This window comes from Aythya marila (genome assembly GCF_965140915.1).
Source record: "Aythya marila genome assembly, chromosome: 4".
In the NCBI taxonomy this organism is placed as follows: Eukaryota; Metazoa; Chordata; class Aves; order Anseriformes; family Anatidae; genus Aythya; species Aythya marila.
This window is the reverse complement of record NC_139045.1, coordinates 20,461,554-20,482,747: the sequence shown is the minus strand read 5'-3', so window position 1 is coordinate 20,482,747 and position 21,194 is coordinate 20,461,554. Positions and strand designations below refer to the sequence as shown.

Sequence of the window (21,194 nt, the reverse complement as noted above, 5' to 3'; positions counted from 1 at the left end):
ATAACACAGGCAAAACCTTGCTCTGATAAGTTTTTAAAAGTGAAAATAGGTGGCAGAGTACTTAGCCCTTTCAAGGAAGTTTGGAGACGATGGAAGAGAACCTCATACCATGTGAGCACTGAATGTGGCTGCCCAGCTTCCAGCAGGAAGGCAATAAATCATCTCCCAAACACCTGCCACGGGCACCAGATCACCACAGAGAAGCTATTCTTCTTCTACCACAACTGTCCATTCAAGATGCACCACGGCTGCTAATGCATTTAGCAGCTGCAAGAAGCATTTGAAAAACTGTATCTTTTTTTTTTTTTTCTTTCCCCCAAGAAATAAGGTTACGGGCTTTTTTGCTCTGCTTGTTTGTAGTCTGGCTTATTTCGCTCAGCTCCTACACAGCTGCTGTTTCCCCACCTGCTGGAGGTGGCTGCACCCGCTGAGGGGCAGCAATCTCAGGACAAGCAGGGCCATTTCCATCACTGCCAGCAGGAATTTAAGGGGTGCTTTAATGGGCTTGCATTAACGCAACACCAGCTTGGTTCTCCCTGATGCAAACACCTCTCACCTGATGTGCAGGCAGCTCCTGCTGCCCCTTGCCCAGCACCATGTCATCCCCAGGTACCTCCAGCATCCTTCAGGGCTCTCCTCAGTGCCATAGGAAAACCTGGACAGCAGCAGCCATGAGAAAGCATGGCAGTTTCTGGAGGGATGGTCACACAGATGGAGACATCACAGGCTTCGGAGCTGCAATACTGAGCTCTTACACACAGCACAGGCCACCAGGACACCAACTGGCTGTTTCCACCCATGCTTCCATGGGCTTAAATCTGGTATCTGCAAAGAAAAAGCATTGTGTCACCGCCAGTTCTGTAGCATCTCACAGCCATAAAATAAGCCCCTGAGCTCCCCAGAGGAGCCCTCATCCTCTGCTTCCCAGCACAGGAAAGCAGCACGGTCTTGGTGTGAGAGTCAGTGCCAGTTTCTTGCAGATGGTGGTCCCAGGAGGGAGCATCATAATCCCAACCCACAGGACAACGGGGAGGGGGGAAACGGGTCTGGACACCAAATGCCAGCCATCCTACCCATGTGAGCAGCTGGTTTTCATTTCTGGCTAAACAGCTCTGTTCCAGTTGTGCTGGTGAAGGAAAAGGGAAACAGCAGATCCTGAACCTTGGCTTCATCCAGGGTAGCCCATGGGCAGAAACCCCAGACTGCTCGTGCAAGGCTGTTGCATTTTGTGTGGCCATTGTGCATCTGTCAGTGTCCCTTCTCTCAAAACAAAAGCATCACATGGCTTTATGAGATATGAAACCAGAGGTGTTCATAGCAATGAAAAATGTGTGTCCCTAGATTATTTTGATTTAATGAATGAGGATTAGAAAACCCCAAAGCCTTGATGTTACCCTCGATGTACATTGTTCGTGCCATCAGCCCCATCCTTGTCAATAATGGATGCTTTCAGCTGCTGCATCTCCTCTGCAGAAGTTGTTTTGCAGTGGCACTTTTTATGTCCCAAGATTAAGTTTTTGCTATTTTGGTTTTACACTGGGGAAGGGGATAGCATGTGATGTAAGGGCAGCAGAGAAAAATATCACTAATGTGGTAATGAAGAAAAAGAGAGGACTGTATTTAATATAAACAGCAGCCATAAACGTAGACGTGTATATACTCTGACACTGCATGAAGTACAATATACCACAGCCAGAACAATATGAGGGAATACTTTGTCCTTACATGGTTCACAGTTATATAAAGTGTCTCCATGTACTTTCCAGAGTTGAAGTGTGTACAGAGGAAATACTTCTGGTTGGTCAAAGTGCCCTGTGTCATCTGAGCTTAACTGTGAGTTCCCCGGTTGACTAAAACTCCTATTAGATGGGGAACCCGAAAGGAAAGACAGGGCATTTAAGGGTTAAACAGTAGCAGCAGTCTTCTGAGCTGCAAACTGTAGTGTCAGGGTGCCTGCAGCATCACTGAGAGATCTGCTCCGTGACCTCATCTGCCCCTTTCAGAGTGCCCAAAAGCCTGCTCCTGTGCAAATGCTGCCAGCTGGGGCTAGAGTACCAGGCATCCTCTTGCATGGGTCTCCCTCCCAGTTGCATGGGGTAGGGACGGCAGCGACATATTTTCCTGTTGCTTCATGTATTCCCAAACCAAATCCTGTTCCTGCTTCTTTGGGAAGTGCCCATTACAAGGACATGTTGCCAATCCTGTCACAATCCACAGGTCTATGGAGGGGCTGAGTCCACGAGTGGCTTCCGAAAATTCTGTAGGTCTCAGAAGTACCCATTTTGGGGGTGAGACAGATGTTAGGGTGAACTGACTTGAGCTGGTGTGCTGGCTTTTGTGGAAAGATCTGTCAAGGAGGATTAGCCCACATGAGATATGGCTCTCAAGCCAATAATAACAAATCAAGGCAGTGGCAGTGGGGTTTACTGAAGACCATACCAAATGATTTTGATGGGAAAAGTGCCTGAAATCATATCCTATCATTAGGTGGTACTGCATCAACTATCTTCCTCCCTATAAGTGACTTCTACTGCTCAAGACCAGTCCCTAGTCCTCGCGATGCTTCACGAGGACGTGACAACAAAATAGCAAAGCAACTTGAGCTGGTTTTCTGACTTCCAGGCCATTTGTTCACTTACATTTTGAGCGACCCATTATTATTATTTTCCTTGGTAGTTTATGGAAAAAGAGATTTTCATGAGTTATGGGTCAGACCTGCAGCCAAATCAGCAGAAGCACCAAACCATCTTCCTCATCACTGGCAGGCCGGGAGAAGCGAGGCTGGTTTCTCTGGGCTTGTCCACACCGACACTAGATGTCAGCCCAAACACACGAGTGCCTCAGCTCTCAGCTGCAGCCGGGCTCAGCCAAACCCACGGCCAAATTGCTGTGTTGGCAACCTCCACCCGTGAGGGATGGGGCTCACTGCAGACAGCTGTGCCGTGGCTGGGCTGGTGCGCTGTGGGCTGCCCAGGGCCAAACCATGCAGATTTGGCACCTAAGTGTGAAGTGAAACTGATGGTGGGGAGATAGGACTGGCCAGAGCACTGCTTGCACTCAGTTAAAAGCTGGGTTAAAGCGTTTCTCCTCACGGCATCCCTGCCTTGGAGTGTTTTGCCCACAGGCAGCGGTTACCAAGGCTGGTGGTGACTGAAAGTCCTGCAAAGCCAACAGAGACTGGCTGGGACAAAACAGCATTTCCTCTTATTGCCACCCTGCCTGGGAACAGAGGCAATTTCCCCTTCCCTTGTTTAGAAAACAACCTTCTTCCCCCAATACCCCCTCATCCTCCCTGTGCAGCAGGCCATCCTGGTGAGGGCTTCGCGATCCTGGAAATTGGGGATGGGGGTCCCGGTCTGCCGGAGGTCAGCGGCTGCTGTGTGTGGCTGGCTCCACATCCCACTACTCCTGCCTGGCTCCCACGTGCGTGGGGCAGGCAGATTTCATAACACCCCTCTCTTTCAGCAGGGGGATTTCCACCAAAGCGAGTACAAGCTGTTCTGGCTCAGACCAATACCCGAGGCGCTACAGCCTGGCATCCCGCTGCACATGGCCTGCTCTGTCAGCTTAGCTGCTTGGTGCTGCGTGTTTCGTTGTAGGGAACCCTTCCCCAAAGAACAACGGGATGAGCAGTAGGTACAGTTTATTCTTGTTTGCCACGGGGGAGAAAAAAAAGCGTCAGCTCACGGGCTGCTCCATGAGGCGACTCGGGGCAGGCCGCGACGGGGCTCAGTTGCAGGGGCACAGCCTTGACGCCAGGCGGGAGGGCTGCCTGAATGTCAGCGGCTTGACATCGTGCCATGTTTGCTGTTGTTGTTTTTCTGTTTTTCCTTTCCACAGCCCTGCTCCTGGCCCAGATCCCAACACACTTCATCACACGACAGTTGCCCCAGCCACAAAAGGGGAGGTTGCAAGCAGCACTGCTGGCCCAAGCTGCCGCGGCATCCAGGGTGCAGGCACATGGGTTTGTGGGTGGACATCCCACCAGGAACCCAGCACCCCTCTGCTCAGCTGCAGGCACAGGCATCCCACAGAACACTGCCAGCTGTGAAGAAGCCACATGCCACAGAAGAGCTCCAACGTGAGGCAGGAAAATATTTTTGATGGGTTCACTGTGGGCATCTGCAGCTTTCTGCTGTCCAGCTTTGGAAATGGAGATGAGTGTTGGAAAGTGAGAAAAGGGAGCCAGGAGGATGCTCAGCAGGCCCCATTCACAGGGAGGGCAGGTGGCACCACCACCTTCACCAGGCACAGCCTCCAGCCCCAGCACTGCATGGCTCTGCCTGCCCAGAGCCCAACACCTGGGGGCATAAGGCAAAGCTGTTTGAGCCACGCTACTTCTCTGAGCCACTTACCAGCTCCCCAAGCTCTCTGAGGGAGCTTGTGCTGCCTGCTCTGCTGTGCCTCAGTTGTAGCAGAAGGGCAAGAAAAAGGACAGGCAGCTTACATCAGCGCAGCACCATCAGCTTGTACTTGCTTGCCAAAGCACTGGGTTACTCATGGTGCTCTCCTTTTGATTATGGTCTGTTCTGTTAAACTAAGAAGTTCCCCTCTCTCAGTGGCTTTATGCTCTCCAAATAGCTCTAGCACATTTCCCATCCCTAATTTTGCATTTGCTTGCTTGTTTCTCAAGCCAGTTCTTCCAGTGTCTCTTAAATCTCATCTACTGCTGTTTGAATCCCTTCCAGTTTCTTGCCATCTGTTCAATGCCAAAGTGAACAAAATGTTCAGGGTGCAATATCCACTATGATACAGAAGCAGGAGCACTGTGTGTCTGAAGTCTAGGGCCTCCCTAGTCAAACAAAATCAAGATTAATGCATTCTTTTTGCCCCTTAAAACCATAACTCTCCTAGGTTTTCAGCATACAAGAAGTACATAGGATTCCTACTGCTTTTAGATCCTCTTCTCTTCCTTTCTTTTCTTTCCTTTCCCCCCCCCCCCCCCTCCTCCCCTTTCTTCCCATAATCCAAGGCTTGCACTCCTTTTGATTTAGGCATCCTACAGCCCACTAAGGCAAACCCTTAGACCTAGGCCCACTGCCTTTTGCACCATTTATGATCTTTGCCTCACGATTTCTTATTTGAATAGATTTACAGCACTCTGGGGTCTCCTAATTGTAACATCAGCCAAGAAGTGCCCTGCAATCAATCTCCAACTTCTAAGGCTCCAAATATCCAAGCAGGCCTTTCAGTTGCTCTGGAGTCAGCTGGGGTGCTGGCTGGTTGCATCTGGTCTTTATTTTGTTCTCAGAGTCTCAGGAGAAGCTACGCCCCTTATGAAATCCTGGATCCTAGCAAGCCGCTGTTTTGATGGATCTTCAGTTGCATTTTGCTGTTCCCAGATGTTAATAATATAATGTTCACAGAAGTCAAACCAGCTGATCTTACCATTCACCATTAATTCCTGGAAACTGGGAAAAATCACACATCTTCCTTCAATCCTACAAAGATAATTCTCCCAGACCTTCTGCCCCGCCACATCTCCCATTGTGCAGGAGGGATCTTCCTCGCACCCCGAGCAGAATGATCTGTTATCATCTCCTGATACCCAAAGTGTATTTCCTGGGAGGATGATGCACAAGCCTGCAGACTTCACAGCCCTTCCCTCAGCCAGCTAGGCAGCCTTCCCATTTGTCAGTGGAGATCCTCAGCTGCTCCAGCTTTCAGGATGCAGTCAGCTTTTGTCACACCTTGGGGCAGGGCAAGGCTGGACCATCAGAGACAGCAGCTGGACACAGCCCTCTCAGCACACACAAAGCTGAAGCTCCACATCTTGCTCTTCTGATAGTCATAGGCTTCAGAGGTGTTGCTGGGGCAGGCAGGAGTGTCTCTAAACACTCGCTGCCATTGCAGCTAATTTATTTGCCAGCAAAGGAAAGCCCAGGTGATAGTAATCCCTTCCCTCAGCAGGCAGTGCTGATTGTCAAGCCTTTCCCTCCCTCAGACACAGGCCTTTTCCCCTTTGCTGCTTGATACGTGGCATTTTTCTTTGAGATAGGTCACCTTACATTTCTGTTGACTAACACTGTCGAATACTTTTTCCCAGAAAAGTTTCATCATCACTTGCTGGCATTAGCCAGAGCACAGATCCTCCTGTTTAAGCATCTCACACAGCGCTGTCAGCAGTGTGTTTTAACACGAAGAATTGCTGAGTGATGACAAGCCCAAAAAGGACCGGTAGATGCGTTGGCAGGGCAAAGGATTATTCTGTAATGCTGAAGCCACAGATAATTTAGTGTATCTGTTCTGGGTGTACAGCTGCAGATCTCCTCCTGAGGCTAGTTTTCTCCCCAGTAAGATCATACAAAAGAGAAGCATCAATCAGAATAATGGTAACGAGGTTAAGGGTATGTCGCAGAGTGGGGTGTTGGAGGAATCCTACTGGATCTCCAAGTGAACTTCTGCACTGTGCTCAGGTTTGCAGTCTTTGCTTTCCTCCCGTCTTCAGCTCTGCCAATGGAAGTGGGGTCGGGGCGGTTAAGTGCAAGCATGGGGCTCTCTCTTCACGCCAGATATAACCCAGCACGTAGGTGAGGAAGGGGCCAGGGCTGAACTTGTTCTCTCCTCGTCTCTGTAAACAACCTGAACATCTTGCAGCTGTCAGAGAGCAGCCCATAACATCTCATAAACCATCTGCAAATCTGTAGGGGCGGGTGCATATATAAGGTGTAGAGAACAGGCTGTCCTCATTAAACTATCTGATAGCCAACCTCTGATTCAGATTGCAGTTTTTCTGACTGAAATACTGCTTTTGGCTTATGTAAATGGACCACTGGGTAGTCTCATGCTCTCATTGCGAAAGCAAGTACTTGAAGATTGGTTTCCCTTGAGTACATGTATTGTAAGAGTGATCTTAGCATCCTCTGGCCTTCTGCTAAACCAGCTTACCATAACAAGTCCTAGGGCTGTGGGGCTATAACTCGTTTTTCAGTGAAATACAAGTGTCCCAAGGGCAGTGTAGGTCCCATTTTTTTTTTCTTTGTTGCAACCTTTTTCCAGTTTTGGAGTATGGGTGAAACCAACACGCCACACTGCCTCTGCCCACACCCTGTGAAATGTGGGGGCTTCTCAACAGGAGAGCAAACCAGGCTCAGTCCACCGAAATTGGTGGTAGTGTCTCATGGCGTGGCTTTCTGCACCTGGTGGGGTGCAGCTTGGACTCGCACCAAGGAGTCTATTTTTAAACTGGCTCCGTTGCATAATGCAATATGCCATTAAGTTGCATCACCGTTACTTTCTGTTTGCCTACCCCCGAGTTGCAGCAGACCGAAGGGGTGGCAGCCGCCTGCCCAGGGCTGCACGGCTGCTTCGTCCCCTCCAAACCTTCCCACCATGGTGCTAACAGAGCAGCATTTTGCTTTCTAAGGCATGCAGCGACTTTTCAGAAAGCTTTTCAGCATGGCTTGTGCTTTCTAAGAAATGAGCTGATGTGGAGCCTGGAAGTGAGTGACACTGCCTACCTGGGCATGCACGGGGGGAAAAATCCCCGCAGATCAGAAGGATGCAAAAATCCTGTCAAACCACTTGAGAAAGGGGTGCGTTTTTTACAAAAGTGACTTGATGAGATCTCTTTAGGTGAAATGAAAGGAAGGCGGGGATTTTTTTTATTGCCACTAGAAGCATTTTTCAGCCTGACATAAAAATGACATGAAACCCCAACCTCAAAGGGCTTATCTACAGGCTGGGGTGTGGGCAGGGGGTTACCATGGATTTACCTTTACTCTGGTCCTGGCTACATTTGTGCAGAAAAGGAAGACCGGGGAGTGGAGAAAAGACAGTGGGCAGCTCACCCCATTTGCAAAGCACTCTTTAGACACAACTCTAGTTCTTGAGCATCTTCAGGTATATTTGGGAAAGCCCTGCCTCTGCCTATGTCCACTCCTTTTCCTTCCATCTTTCTAGAACATTTTATTTCACCTGGAATAATTTTTCTTTCAATGTGAAAGAGGAATGCAAAGCCTTATGTTTCCTGCACCTCTTTTTGGGTGGCTGAGACGTTTTCATTACATTCACTGTCAACTCTAGTTAAACACAAGCAAAGTCCTACCCCAGTTGTCCCTGACTGTGGAGAAAAACCTGTTTTTTACTCATTTGCACTGCAACTCTGTGACTGATGGACCCATATAGCTGCCAGGTCAGCCTGTTTGCCTTGCTCTGTCCTTCATGCCCATCTTTGCAGATGTGCTCCAGCTACACAGAAGGATCTGCACTAGTCTTATGCTTCTTCATCCCTTGGCTTTCCTCGAGCCTTGGCCACATGCCCTTGGTCAGCCCACAAACTCAGGCATCCTCACTACAATGGTTTCTCTGCTCTCTGTGCCTTGCTAAGCTGCTTTAAGCTTTTTGTTGCTTTTCCATGGACTCATGAACCTCACAGTAGGGATCACAACCTGAAATCTCCCATCCACATGTGGCTTTCTTTGGGATGGAGGCCACTATTGGTTCAATAAAGGACCTTAAATGCTTCTTTTAAAAACCCACGTCCAAAGTCAGGACATTGCACTCATCCATAATGGCATCTTCCGAAGTTAGATTTCCCCCTTCCGCACATTGCTTCCTCCGCACACACACACACTGTCATTACTTGGAGGCAACAGAAAAGGTTCAGCTGCTCATCACAAGCTGTTGCCATGCTCCAAAAGGCAGCAGAATATGGGGTCCTTGTCAAATTAAAAGAGATAATCGTGACAGTGATCAGAGAATTCGCTGCAACAAAACGGCAAGTGTACTCCGCAATGTAGTTATGGCTCTAGGCTCGCAGGATCACAGGAAGACTGCGGTGGAAAGAACTCAGGAGGTCTCCAGGCAGGGGCAGCCTGAAGTCTGCAGTGTTATGGACCATACAGGAGGGTAAAGTCTTCCCATGCAGCAGTGTCTGTACTCCCAGACAGTCCTCTGGCCACTTCTGCATGGTTCTCCTCTTAGATGGATGTATCCAGGGCTGCAATTTAATGTGAGTGCCATAGCAGAGCTTTTGGTTTTGTATTGGAAATGGGCCAGTTTGCAGTCAGATAGAAACATCTGAACATAAGCAGCTGCATTTTCAGTTAGGATCCTGGAAATAATCTTACCTTCAAAAAGGCCAGCTAGTCTTCCTAAGTATTAAATTTCTAGAGCTGTGTTATACAGTAAATCCTATATTATTAGTAGTATTAGTATTAGTATTACTATTATTTACTGCATGCTCAGTATAATGCAAATATATTTAATGAGTTGGCTTAGTAAGGTTTGGATGTACTCCAATACTTATTTCAGAACATAGAGGAGTATCTCCAAGATTTCAGAACAAGTTGCACAGGAACCTTTTACAGCAGATGATAAAACATAACGTCTGGTAGAGAATCAAGCTTACAACTGTCTCCAGAAAGGAACAGATATCCTGCTCTGAATCAGCAGCTTCTGAATCCTGCACTGCTCGCTCATTAACACCAGCGTCACCAGCACTGGCTTCCTTCCCAAAGCAGCTCTTGTGTCCTGATAAGCAGATAGCCGACCAAGCACACAGGTACACAGATAATGCTCCACACATGAGAATTTCCATCAATCTGAGGACTTGCTGAAGTGATTTGGTGGAATGAGACAAAGTTTGGTAGAAGGTATATAAAATGCTTTAATTTAATAGATGTACTGTTTTAACAGTCAGACTGGCAATTATATATTTTAACTTGATACCTCTTTCAGCACTGGGTAGCTAATTTTAAAGCTTTGATCTCATTTTCTTTTCTCTCTCTCTCTCTCTCTCTCTCTCTCTCTTTCTTTCTTTCTTTCTTTCTTTCTTTCTTTCCTTCTTTCCTTCTTTCCTTCTGTCTCTTTCTCTCTCTATTTCTTTCTCTTTCTTTTCCTTCCTTCCTTCCTGCTATTTCTTCTTAAGCCAAGAGATGTAAGTGACTTACCATGCTGACCACAGCAGGCATACAAAACTGCACCGTCTTGCATTTAACACTCTATATCCCTATACGGAAGCTGAGGTGTAAGCAGTGTTGTTTGGCTAAATTTCACTCCAGAGTGTCTGAGATTTCCCTGTGCATGGGAAGACACCCAGGGAATGCCTCACAGAATGGTATCTGATGTTTAATGCAGATTAGCAACTGGAAATGAGGAGCCGAAATGTCCTGAATCCAGCCATTCCTCCACAGACCACAGCATGGGAATGGGTCCCTGTAAGATTACCAAGTTCACCATATTCCACTAAAAGCCATCCTTTTCATCTAAAATTTCGCTTCTTCTCTCAGTTTTGTGATGATTTGGTCCCAAAGAGCAGTTCCTGTTTCTTTTCTCCCCTCCCTCCTGCTTGGCAGGGCCTGGCTGACGTGAGGAGCCCAGCATGCAGGCCGTACCGTGAGCCACCATCTTGAGCAACACCAGGCCTTGCTGGGGCACGGAGCGGGCTGCCATGCACCAGGGGCATGGCCCAGGTTAAGCCACAACACATCTGGAGGAGGAAAGTCTTCTTGGGTGGACTGGGAGCAGCTCTCATCCAACTCACATGATTATTCAGTGCATGGGGCCTGTGGGATGTGATAAACTCACGGGGTACCTTTACCCACTGCTGAAGCACAACGCAAATGCAGAGCCAGCATGACTTATTCTCCTGTAGATATATAATCGGAAATGTTCATCATACATCATGTATGCATTTGGAAATTCTCTCACTGCTGCTAGGAAAAAAAAATCAATTCAGGACGCAGGATATGCTCACAAACTCTGGATTCATTGCAAGGCAAAGTAAAAATAACATAATGGAGACATCAGTCTTGCCATGAAGGTCACTTGTCAAGGACAACTGAGAAATCTGTCTGTAGTGTCCTCCCTCGCTCTGCCCTTCCCTGAGGCCATCAGGTGCACTTGTGAGGTCACAAACTCTGCAGATGAGCGTGGGGAAGCAGTGCCTGCATGGCACACGGGTGTTGTAGAAGAGAAGTGATGGTGGCCAATGGGCATGGCCCACATACTCCACTTCCCTTGGTCTGTAAATCCTATGCAATGAAAGAAAATTTCACCCGCAGCTACTATAAAACAGTAAACATACTGGTGGAGCAATGGGATTAAAAAAAAATCACCTCTGGTTAAATCCTGTTTCTTTGGAAAGCCTGTGAATTAGGGGGAAAAGAACAATGGTTTCAGCCTGCTTTCTGGACAAGTAGCCATGCCAATGACTTCTCTGTCCAGTAAATCCTTCTTAAAATAGGCGGATCCCAACTGCTACTTCCATCCAAGCTGGAAAAAACAGAAATCCTCCCTCTCCCCACAGAAAGAAGAGGAAAGTGAAATATTCAGTGTCACCTTCCCTTCCCTCTAATGTCTTATAGGCAGGAGCCTGTATACGGCCAAGGACTTGCAGTGACTCTTGCTTTTGGCTGTCTTGTCACCTTAAAAACTTGCCTGTTATAAAAAGTAAAAGCAGCTTGCTGCCCTGCAGCTTGCTGGTCAGCAGCCAAGCAGCCACAGGGACAGCATGCATGTATATGTGCATGCACACGTGCACAGACATGTATGTGTGCTCACTCCTGCTTGCCTCGGGAAGGTGATGCTGCCTGCAGCCCGTGAGCCTGCACACCCAGCCTCAGCAGGTAGCTCAGTACCAGCACCTTTCTGAGCAAGGAAAAGCCGCTGCTGAGCAAAGGCAACCCCTCCTGCCATCACCCCCACCCTGTGGCATGCCTGCAAAAACAAATCCTTCATGTGCACCTGCTTCCTCTTCGAAAGAAAGTAACGCTCTTCAGTGAAAACCAGACAGCAGGGTGAAGTAAGAGCTTACACACATACACACACACACATCAACCCTAAAATAGGTCTGCTTGCTGCACACAACGGGCTTTTTCCTCTGCATGGTCGGAAATACAGAGGCAAGAGGCACTTGTATGTGCTGTCTCCTTGGGGGTGCCTGGCAGGCTCCCCCCATTCAGACACCCCCCAACGAACAGCAGTTATCTTCATTCAGCACCCCAGTGACACAGCAAACCCGATTTTTGTAGGCCTACAGACTTGGGACCTGTTATGTGAGTCTACTGAGTGCTGCTGAAGACTTTCACTTGCTAACGTGTTTTTTAAGGGAGGTAACTGAGATTTAAGGTGTGCACAAACCACATGCATGGTTCTGTGGAATCTGAGCGCGAGGGCACATTTTCACTTTCACGGCCTTCATATCTGAAGATCTCTGAATGCTTGGTTTAGAATTAAATATTGAGGCAGTTGATCTGGAGCAGCTGAAGAACGTTTTTTCACACAACATTTAGCTGGACAGTGAAACTCATTGCCACAGGGTATTTCAGTGGCTGAGAGCATGAATGGGGTCAAGAAGGAATTGGTCAAATTCACGCGAGGTGTGTCCACCAGGACTCTTGAATACAGTCAAGACGCAACCTCCAGCTCACAAATTCTCCAAATTGATGGTTAGCAAATGCTGGGAGGATTTATCAAGGAAAAAAAAAAATCCCTCTAACCTTGCCCTGGCTCCAAAAATCTTGTCCCAAACGCCTGTTCCAAGTCATCGCAGGAGACAGGATACTGGGCCGGTCAGGCCAGTGGTCTGACGCACATCCCCATTCTCACATTGCAAAAACCACCCGGCCTCTGTGTGGCTGTAATAATTAATCAGCTGGAAAGAGCCCAAAACCAAAGAACAATGCCACGGCACTGAGCACATATTTACTCAGTTGGGGGAAGCAATGAGAAAACAAGTTTTGCTCCAATCAGTGCAGAAAGACCTAGGAGGGAGAAGTGAAGAGCAGCAGGCTCTGGGTGCTGGTGGATGCCTGGCCAGCCTCCCCTAGTTGCACAGCTGCTGCCTGCCAGAGCACTGGGGTCTCAGCACAATAGCATCCCATCCGACAGCAAAATACACCTCTATTTGCAACGGGCACTCTGGGATAATTTTAAGAAGTGGGGCCACACAGGAGTGATCTTAAATTTTAAAAAATATACATTATTCATGCCATTTTATGTGTAAGTGTGGAGGAAGGCAGCTTGGGAGCAAGGCAGGCTGTGCCCCCGTGCTGGGAAGCAGCACTGATGGAAGAGGTGAGGTTCGCAGGGGAGCACGCATTGAACACGAGCTGCAGTGAAAGCAGCTCCTTGGTGGGGTTCGATGCAAAAGGAGACATGCAGGCTGTTGGATGAAGGGCAGGACTGATGGAGTGAACTTTCTGAAAGGTGCTGCTGCTCAAACAGGGGGCATATGAAAGAGCATGAGACCAAACCAAAGGCCAGAGGATACTCCTAACAGTAAACTCTTCACCTGCTTGGTCCCTGCCAATAATCCAGAACTGCTCACAGCAAGAAGACTCACACAGGTAAAATTATGGGCTTCACCGGCAAGAAGCCACATCTTCAATCAGATCAGCCAAAACCATCCAAAAAAAAAAGCAGCTGAGGCACCAGACCACACCACAGAGCTTCTCCAGCACTCCTGACCCTATGATCCTTTCCCCTGGTGCTGACAGAGCCAGCTTGCTTTTCCTCAGACCCACTCCTTAAACCCCCAGCTCTCCTACGGGATGCGAGGCAGCACCCAAGGGGTGACAAAAACAACGGGCACGCTGGACTTTCCCTGGCCAGACAGCTCGTGCCACTTGTGTAGCACTGGGACAAAACACCCCGCTGGCACCCTGCTGCTGACGGACAGACGGACGGATAGCACGCGCCTGGCAGCGGGGCCGGTTTCCTGGTGGGGCGCTGAGGCTGTTTTCGCTGCTGAGGGAAGTCGGAGCGCACACATCCTGTTGGGTTTACCTGGAGTGACCCACGCAGCAGGCTGCGCTGGCACGGCGCGTGTTTATGGGGCAGCGAGCCCGGCCACGCTGCTGCGGCCGTCCTGGGACAGGGCACAAGGGAGCACCGTGCCTCAACGCCGCGCCGCAGCCCGGAGCTGCTTGCACAAGGAGATGCTGTTCATTTAATTAAAGCCTCTACATAAAAATATCATCACTCTGACCCACTGGGACGGATGTTCCTGCAGCTAATTCCCTTTGCAATTTTTTTTTTCCCTTTCAACAAGGCTGTGTTACCCCAAATTAGCATTTGCTGCAGACAGTTGCAGTGGACCAGTGAGCTTGATGTAGCACAATCTGCTCGCTTTTAAAATCCTTATTCAGATGGAAACTTCACAGATTTAAGTAAAACTGCTTCAAATCTGGCTAACCAGATTTCTGTGAATAAATGTGGGCTTGCCAGAAGTGTCATTCCTCACTAACACGCTGCTCTGGTTTTGCTTCTCCTCCACCTGACCCGGAATCTGAAACTGTGTGAAATGGATGGATCGGGGTATCATAACCCAACAGAAACGGTCACATGGGCCGAGGGTCTCGAAACTCAGGGGTTTGTTCTGCAGGGCTGGCTGTGCTCCCCCAACTGATGTCCCCAGGGTCACCCATACCAGCAGGGAGCATGGCGCTGCCCTCCTTGCTCCTGCATCCCAGCAGGTGCTTGCCTGCATCCCCATCCCCAGCACAGGGCGTGCTCAGCACATGCGTCCTGAGGAAAGCTGGGCACGGCACAGCAGACCACTGATCTCCAGGTAACTGATGCAGACTTGATCTTTCGCATTTGTATGTTGTTTGTTTGTTTGTTTCCCCAACTTACACTGAAATCTGATTTATTTCAGATCACTTTTAAATACTCACAGAGATCTTGTACCAGTTTTGCTTGTGCTCATCACTTATTATTTTTCCTGTAAACTGTGCTCCACCAAGCCAAACAAAAAAAATGCTCCTAAAGTCTCTCTGTGGTACCAAGAAGCTCGTGTTTCCCTACAGCAGACACCAGAGACGTAGCAGTGCTCTCCCCAAACGCAGTGTCACAGCATCACAAGGCCTTCAAGCAGAACAGGCATCATCCCATTTTCCTCCAGCAAACTTTGGCAAACACGAAAGGAAGCCGTGAAAAGCGAGTGCCCTTACGCATACAGGGATGAGTCACGCCGCATGTGCTGGGGCAGCGGAAACCTCTGGGAAAACAGCTTTTTGGGAAAGGCATCTTGAACTTGGGCATGCGGGGCACTCCTCCAGCCCTGCAGGCAGCTGCAGCGTCCCGTGAAGGCGTCGCACCAGGAGGGACAAGGCTGGCTGTTGGGGCAGCAGAAAGCCCCCTGTGGAGGATCTGGGGCTGCAGCCAGGGAGGAACAAAGCCTCTGCCAGCCCCAGAGGAGGACGGGGCTCCCGAGGGGGTCAGTGGGGTGGCGTGGGGGCTGTTTGATCAGCGTCCTTCCTGTGCTTGTGCTTCAGGACGCCGAGACACGAACACCGCAGCTTCCTGCCAGCTCCACTCGTTGCTGCGCTGTGGGTTTGAGGCTGGGCAAAGCGGCCAAGCAGGGAGAATGGCTCCAATTTACTGCTAAAGTAAACAGGTTTTAACACCTATTCGCTCTCTGGGGCTTGCACCCGCAGTGAGCCTGCAGCAGTATTTGTGTGTCAATATTTTCTCGCCCTCAAGAGCAAGGTGCTCAGGAAGGTATCCCAGCAGGCCCATTGCAGTGGGCTGGGTTGGCTGGCTTTTTCAGTTCTTTGAAAAATAAATAAATAAATTGCCTGAGAGTAAAAATACCACCAAAAACTGAAACTTGACAGTGTTGGCTGCGAGAGATAACATCTTTAAACGGGCACATGCAAAAGCCCATGCCACAGCAAACATCCTCAGCACCCGGCTGGTTTCCTGCTGCTGTGCTAGGTGTCAGAGCAGAAATTGCAAGGGGTTAACAATGCAGCACCTTCACAGCTTGGGTTCAAATGTCCTAAAGCTGATGTTCTCCAAAGCAACAGCCTGAGAAAACGCACGCAGTTTTCAAAACCTGGCTGTATTATGAAGAACATGGTCAGCTGAGAAACCATACATCAAATAAAGCATGGAAACGAACACAACCCTGTCAGGTATCCTCCGGAGGGGAGCCGTAGCACTCAGATCTGAGAGACGTAGCCACGATGAAACAAAGAAAAATAGTAGCTCCCATTCCTTTCCACCATCCCTACACTAGTATTAACCTGTAAAAAACAAGGGACCATCTCCACTGATGCCTCACCTCCCTGTGCTGGTATGAAATCAGCTCCAGACAAAATCCATCTTGGAGGTCCAAGCAAGCCATGCGCAACTGCAGCGCGCCTTTCAGCTGCTGCTGAATTATTTAGTCCCCAGCTGTCTCACTGAAAGCAGAAGCAGCCCAAAGGATCTACCTATCATCAGCTACTCATCAGAAAAATAACCAACTGAGCTTGGAGAGGGCTTCCTCTGCCTCTGCTGATCTATTTAAAGCTGCTCACCCCCCCAAGAAAAAAAAAAAAAAAAAGAAGCTGAGAGTAAGCTGTAACATCCAGTAGCTGAGTTTCATGAAGCCCAAGCGTGGCCTGGCCACCGCTGTCTTTATCTCAGCAAAAACAGGGCTGTGGACAAAGCGCTGCCTGCAGCAGCAGTCGCTGTCAGCCCCTGTGGTTTCCTTCCTCACAAGAACTATTTTCGTTTTTGTTGACAGAAAAATCCTGCACCTGTTGGTGCTGCCACAAAGGAGGAAACCCGCCTTCAGGCACTGCCCGGGAGGGTCCTCGGGCTGCTTCTCCTGCAGCGCAGCTCCTTCGGCAGCCCAAACTGAAGCCCCAGGAGTGCCGAGGGATGGAGAGAGGGATGGGGACACAACCGGGTGGTGACACACAACCAGGGCCCATGGCCATTGCCACATGTTGAATAAAACATTAGGGCCTGACCCTGGGGAGGGCATTGAGCTGAATCCCATAACATTATTTTGAAAGGGACTTGAACAATTTTGTATGCAAGGATCTTGCCATACGCCAGGGGGGAGGCAGCAGTGGCAGCCCCAGCCACCAAGCACGAACCTGGACGATAAGCTCTATGACTCACAGAGACACCTGGATAAATTCACGCTTGGGGCCATCAGTTCATTTTTTCATGCACGCACTCACTTTTTCCATTATTTCAGTTGAGTTACAGAAAGGGCGATCCCGCCTTCACAGGAGTCTTCAAGCAGCTCTCTCTTGAAAAACTGCAAGAAACACAAGCCCAGGTGAGGGGTGCCCACGATAGCTGAGGGCAAAGGCACCTGCAGTAGAAGGGGGGTGATTCCCCTTGTGGTAAATCAGCAGGCGCAGTAAGAATCTGTGCTTTGTCATCTCCTTTGCTTTAAATAACCCTGCTCCTCTCTTTCTCAGACTTCAAAGCAGACCTCCGTGTGATGGCAGCATCTCACGCAGGCAGGTCATCAGCCTTCAGCTCCAGGAAACCTCCAGCTACACTGACTAAAGCCCTCGTTTCCAAAGAGTCTGAGGCTCGTGGCGTCATGTTATGAAGGTGACCACGTCACCACGTGTGACCACCCCCTTCCTATGTTGGAGTACTCAAAATTGGACCCAACACAGCTCTGAGCAACCTGACCTTTGAAATTAGCCCCGTTGAGACCAGGTGCTGGGCCAGGTGACCTCCAGAGGTCCCATCTGACCTGAATTATTCTGCAATTGCTGTCAATCGGCTCTGAGAGAAAGGAAGGCGTCTTAAAGGCAAGAAGTTCCTACAGGTCTGAGATAGAAAAGACAGCTCTCACCAGGTCCTTGCTGAAGAAGCAGCTGCTGTGTGGGTTAGCCCTTCTCTAGAGACTGGAAAGTTCATAAATAGATGAGGCAGGGAGAAGGCTGCATGAACGCCCTAACAAACAGCGAAGCTTCAGCAATGCCCCCCCCCAGGAGACACCACTGAACATGGTGCGAACCCCAAGCACATCAGCCTTCAGTTCTGCTGCTCCTGGGATTACTTTTCTCCAACCTGAGCCCTGTGGAGAGCCCTTCTGCAAGGAGCAGACTCTGGTATCACAGCTCCTGGCTATCAGAGCTCCCTAAAGGGAATTGCCCGAGCTGGCAGTGTCCCCAGGGCAGGCAGCTCGGCATGGACACCCCCATGGCCACTGAGCCATGCCCAGGGAGAGCCTGTCCTCCTTCCTGTCCCCCTCAGGGAGGTTTCTGCAGGCTCCCCTGCTGACCACATCACGTATCACATCAGATTGAACTGGCATTACTCACAGCACTGATGGGCAGGCATTTGGCTCCCAGTGCTTTGGAACCAAACTGGCGGCCGCGCTATGAAGGGCTGGGTAGTTTTAAGGCTTTGCATAGTTCTGCAAGCGTGGGTAACACAGGGAGTCGAACATCACATTGCAGAACAGATGCCTAGATGGTTTCTGCGTCAGAAGAAATCTTCTTTTGCATTTACATCACCCCGCCGCTGACCAACTGCTTTCGGCCAGAGCGGGCTGCCAGCACGTGGCCACCTTCCAGGCGCAGTGAGTGGAAGCTGTGCCTGGTGGATCAGTGCTACAGCTGTGCACAGCAACTCCCTTGCGTGGACACCTCTTGGAAGAGCTTCAAACACCTCAGCCCTGGGAAAAGGAGAATTTAGCAAGTATGCCTGCCCTTCCCAGGCGTACGTGTGTCTCCTGTTGCGCAGCTGCTGGAGCAGGGCAGGAGCTACTGCTTTTGCAGGTTAGCTGCCTTCCTCACAGAAACAAGGGGAGAGCGAGCCAAGCTATCTCATCATCAGCAGGCTCTCACAACGGGCGAGATGGGAGCACGTAACTTGCTTTGGCTACACAAAGACAAAGAAGCAGCCTACACTGGAGGCGCCTGCCTTTGCTCATCGGCTACTCGTTTTCAGATGGCTGAAGCGAAGAGCAGCAAATTCTTCTCCTGCCAAGTGACGGTTTACTTTGGAAACAAACTTCTACCTACCTAGGAAAACTCAGGCGGACCTTCTGGCAAGCAGCTCCTTACAGATCCTTCAGCAAGCTCCAAGCATGCAGCGGAGCTTGCTGAAGCCAGACTCTCAGCCACAGTCACGCAGGATGAACTGAAAGGCAGAGACTCAGGAATAAAAAGGAGCCTTGTGGGAAGAAGCAATTGCTGAAAGGTACAGAGCCTTGGAGATGCTTTTTTAATGCCAGAGGTGTAGGGCAGGGAGCTTAAACCACAGCTACAACTGAGGATAGCCCACTGCCTCTTTTCTCTGTGTAACGCACCGGGCACTGCCGTTTGCCTGGGAGCCTGCAGAGATGTGCCAGCATCTAACACAGCCAGCCTGGCCCCCGAGAGCAGGCCATCGCTGGGGTACACAGAAGCCCTGCTTTTGATAAAGCAAAAGCCCAGCGTCAGCTCTGCTTACTTTGTAAGACACTTTCCAACCCCCACGCCACTGTGTGTCTGGGCTTTCGGCCGTAACGCTAGCACTAAACCCAGGCTGAGCCAGAGGCAGCAGAACTTCTGCATCCACAGACTAAATACTCCTCAGAGGAGAATGAGAGTGCCAGCACTGAATTTACATTACTTGATGCTTTCCAGCCCTATGCAACGGGGCCTTCTCTTCCTCTCAGCCCTGACCCTAGCCCTAGGGTCTCAGCCCAAGCACTGCAGCCGTGGTTTCCCCAGCAAGCCCTCCTCAGAGGACAGTTTTAGCAGCAGCCTTCTGCTGAGCTCAGCAGCCCCTTCCTAGCCGCAGGTCAACAGCAGCTCTGGGCTTGCCTTTGTATGCAACCTTAACCCTAGGCTGAGCTTTGGGCAAGCACCCCAGCTCTTCCTTCCCCACCATAAAAATTCATCAGGTGATGGTGGGTCACAGCAAAGACAGAGGCAGCCCCTTCACAAAGGCACATGGTGATGGTACAAGAGGCAATGGGCCCAAGCTGCTCCAAGGGCAACTCTATCTGGTTATAAAGACAAAAAAAATCTGCTGTGAAAACCATTGACCATGGAGTAAGATTGCCGAGTGAAGACGTGGCCAGTTTCTCTTGCTGGAAACACTCAAGACTTAGTTTGACATGGCGCTGGATAACCTAATCTAGGATCCTGCTTTCAGCAGAAGGAAAGGGGTGCATCCCCAGGGGCCCTTCAACACAGCTCTTCTGTGATCCTATAAAGCCACTGCCTAGAAACAGGAGCCTGTTATCTTAATTGTGTCTGGGAAACACTATAGAGCAACTTCCAACCTTGAGCTGGGAAGTTACAAAAAACGAAGTAGACTGTGTTAAGAAAACAAAAAATAATGAGGCAAAGGCTTCAGGATAATGGAGACTCAGTGTAACACCCCCCCAACACACACAATCTCTTTGCAGAAGATCAAACCTTCTGGCCTTTGGAATGGCCACTGGAAGGGTGAGTACACAACCCCCAAAAAAAGGACAGAGACTGGGAAGTCTCTGTTACATACACCAGTTTTCACTGTTACGAGTTTTCAGGCTCACTTCAAATACTGCTCTGGGCCGTCTTTTCCTCCCAGCCCTGACCAAAGCTCTAGCCCTGTCTTCACACACCTCTGGGTGCGAAACTGCAAGTTTCAGATGGGCTTGTGATGAAACTTGAAATTGTGGTATCAGGTTAAGCACACAGCAAAACCCTACTGGCCAGAACCTGAGCCTTTTTAATAGACAACTAATACATCTCCCTTTGACACAGCCAATTTTGTGCCTGTTGCTGCTCATCAGCCACACATGCACAATACTCCACATGCACTCGGCTGTCGAGTCAGTATCGGCCTGATAGGCACACCTGGAGAACACTCTGTGATAGCTCAGAGTATAGCACCTCACAGAACCAACAGCATGGTTTGCCCACCACCACCACGCAGTCCTGCTAGCCACTACACACACTTAATTAGACACTCAACAGCTTCCCTCAAAGGCCCAGAGAAATCAGAATTTGTCATCACACAGTAGATGTTGAAAGCCTTGGGGGATGTTTACTTCAAGTGTGTTTACTTGACTTCTGATTCATTCCACTAATGAAGAGCTATTGCTTGAAACTCTTCAAAAACGTAATTTTCTGGACAAGAAAACTGAGTAAACTAAACAGGTATCTACCAGGAACGGGGCAAACACAGCTGAGCCTGCTTTGGGCTGGAGATGGGCTTCCTCAAGATCCCTTCCATGAGGTGCCTTGCTCCAAGCCCAACCATAGAATAGCACCAGAAGAGGTTTCCCAGTTCCCAACCTGTTCACGTGAGGCCAAACTTGAGTAGGTTGCCATTAAGCTCTAGTTCCTCTTTCCACCTCAAGCTGTCTCGAGCACAGCACTTCCCACTCTGTTAGATGGGCACTGCAGAAACTGTAAAGACGGCTCATGCTAATTGTTCACTCTGAGGTCACATCCACCTATCAAACACCCATCTGGGGCTTCTGCAAGATTAAAAAAAGAGAGACAAACAAGAGGATTATTAAA

The 21,194-nt window shown here is 49.5% G+C and overlaps 1 long non-coding RNA gene across 1 annotated transcript; it reads right to left on the bottom strand.

Annotated features, from left to right (window-relative positions):
• Positions 1-781: 781 nt before the first annotated feature.
• Positions 782-21,126, bottom strand: LOC309877259. The gene is made up of 3 exons (XR_014317341.1): positions 20,967-21,126; positions 16,905-16,984; positions 782-825 (listed from the first exon to the last, which is right to left on the bottom strand). It is a non-coding gene; the product is annotated as an uncharacterized lncRNA (long non-coding RNA).
• Between the last annotated feature and the right edge of the window lie 68 nt (positions 21,127-21,194).